The sequence below is a fragment of the Mus musculus genome, chromosome 8 (assembly GCF_000001635.26).
Source record: "Mus musculus strain C57BL/6J chromosome 8, GRCm38.p6 C57BL/6J".
Taxonomy (NCBI): domain Eukaryota; kingdom Metazoa; phylum Chordata; class Mammalia; order Rodentia; family Muridae; genus Mus; species Mus musculus.
Window position 1 is genome coordinate 41,656,948 of NC_000074.6, and position 2,510 is coordinate 41,659,457.

General features: G+C 45.0%; 1 pseudogene; it reads right to left on the minus strand.

Annotated features, from left to right (window-relative positions):
* Positions 567 to 1,723, minus strand: Smarce1-ps1 (SWI/SNF related, matrix associated, actin dependent regulator of chromatin, subfamily e, member 1, pseodogene 1; annotated as a pseudogene).

Genomic DNA, 2,510 nt, shown 5'->3' on the forward strand with positions numbered 1-2,510 from the left:
TGAATGTGTTACCTCACTCAGGATGATGCCCTCCAGGTCCATCCATTTGGCTAGGAATTTCATAAATTCATTCTTTTTAATAGCTGAGTAGTACTCCATTGTGTAGATGTACCACATTTTCTGTATCCATTCCTCTGTTGAGGGGCATCTGGGTTCTTTCCAGCTTCTGGCTATTATAAATAAGGCTGCTATGAACATAGTGGAGCATGTGTCCTTCTTACCAGTTGGGGCATCTTCTGGATATATGCCCAGGAGAGGTATTGCTGGATCCTCCGGTAGCACTATGTCCAATTTTCTGAGGAACCGCCAGACGGATTTCCAGAGTGGTTGTACAAGCCTGCAATCCCACCAACAATGGAGGAGTGTTCCTCTTTCTCCACATCCTCGCCAGCATCTGCTGTCACCTGAATTTTTGATCTTAGCCATTCTGACTGGTGTGAGGTGGAATCTCAGGGTTGTTTTGATTTGCATTTCCCTGATGTTGAACATTTTTTCAGGTGCTTCTCTGCCATTCGGTATTCCTCAGGTGAGAATTCTTTGTTCAGTTCTGAGCCCCATTTTTTTTTCACCATTAAAACCCCCCCAAAAAAAACCACATTTTTTTTCATTTAAAAAAGTTTTAGGTCACATAAAACAAGGCAACATTTACTCCTTCTTCTCGTCTTCTGGCACTGGGTCTGTGGGCGGCTCCTCCACTGTGGCGCTGTTGCTCTCTGAGCCCATGTTACTGTCACTGGTCCCTTTCACCTCCATGCTGTCAACCTCCTCCTGCCCACTCTCCTTGTCCTCTGGAGTAGACGTGCCTTCTTCACCATTCTGCTGGCTCTCTGCTGTGTCTTCAAGGTGTGTCTCCTCTGTCTCCATTGGGATGCTCTCCTCATCCTTCTTCTCCTCGGCTTTGTTCGCCACTTGCTCTTCCTCGGGGGCGATGCTGCTCTGAGTGCGCTCAGCCTGCTCTGCTGCCTCCTTCTCCCTCTCCTCCTGCCTCTTTCGGGCCTGTTCCTCTGCCTGAGCGATCTCAGCCGCAATCTTCTCCATGTCTACTTCCACCTTCAGACCACATAACCTTTTAAGTTCATTGTTAAAGGAGTCCGTGCTTTCCAGGAATTTCCTCTTCTTTTCCTGGTGTCGTTCCTCTATCTGAAGGAGCTCAGCTTCTAGTTTCCGCTGATGAACCATTAAAGACTGGACCTGTCGCTTGAGGACCTGCATTCTAGCTGTTGTGACAACCGACCGCACATCAGGTACCACACTCTCACTGAGGATCTCACTGATGAGACGGTGGTTTCTCTGGAAACGGGCAGTGGCTGTGTGCTTCATTGAAAAGCCATCATCATAGTCGTCTGGATCCTCAGCAGGCTGAATGCTCATGTAAGGTTCTCCTTTCTCCATGCGAGACTGTCTCTGTCGACTTTCTTCCTCTAATGCAGCTTCCGCACGACTTTTTGCATTAATATAGGCAAGGTACGCAGGGGAATTATGGTAGGCCTTCATAGACTCATTGTACTCTATCTTTTCTGCTTCGTATTCGTTTAAATATTCTTGCTTCTCTTCATCACTGAGATCTCGCCACAAGCCACCAATAATCTTGCCAATTTCCCACAACTTTAGGTCAGGGTTGGAAGCCTTTACTTGGTCCCAGACCTTTCTGCTGTACCTCATGTAGGGCATCAGCGGCTTATCTGGTGGCTTTGGAGGCTTTGGAATCGTAATGCCAGAGGACCTGAGCCCCATTTTTTAATGGGGTTATTTGATTTTCTGAAGTCCACCTTCTTGAGTTCTTTATATATGTTGGATATTAGTCCCCTATCTGATTTAGGATAGGTAAAGATCCTTTCCCAATCTGTTGGTGGTCTTTTTGTCTTATTGACGGTGTCTTTTGCCTTGCAGAAACTTTGGAGTTTCATTAGGTCCCATTTGTCAATTCTGGATCTTACAGCACAAGCCATTGCTGTTCTGTTCAGGAATTTTTCCCCTGTGCCCATATCTTCAAGGCTTTTCCCCACTTTCTCCTCTATAAGTTTCAGTGTCTCTGGTTTTATGTGAAGTTCTTTGATCCATTTAGATTTGACCTTAGTACAAGGAGATAAGTATGGATCGATTCGCATTCTTCTACATGATAACAACCAGTTGTGCCAGCACCAATTGTTGAAAATGCTGTCTTTCTTCCACTGGATGGTTTTAGCTCCCTTGTCGAAGATCAAGTGACCATAGGTGTGTGGGTTCATTTCTGGGTCTTCAATTCTATTCCATTGGTCTACTTGTCTGTCTCTATACCAGTACCATGCAGTTTTTACCACAATTGCTCTGTAGTAAAGCTTTAGGTCAGGCATGGTGATTCCACCAGAGGTTCTTTTATCCTTGAGAAGAGTTTTTGCTATCCTAGGTTTTTTGTTATTCCAGATGAATTTGCAAATTGCTCCTTCTAATTTGTTGAAGAATTGAGTTGGAATTTTGATGGGGATTGCATTGAATCTGTAGATTGCTTTTGGCAAGATAGCCATTTTTAC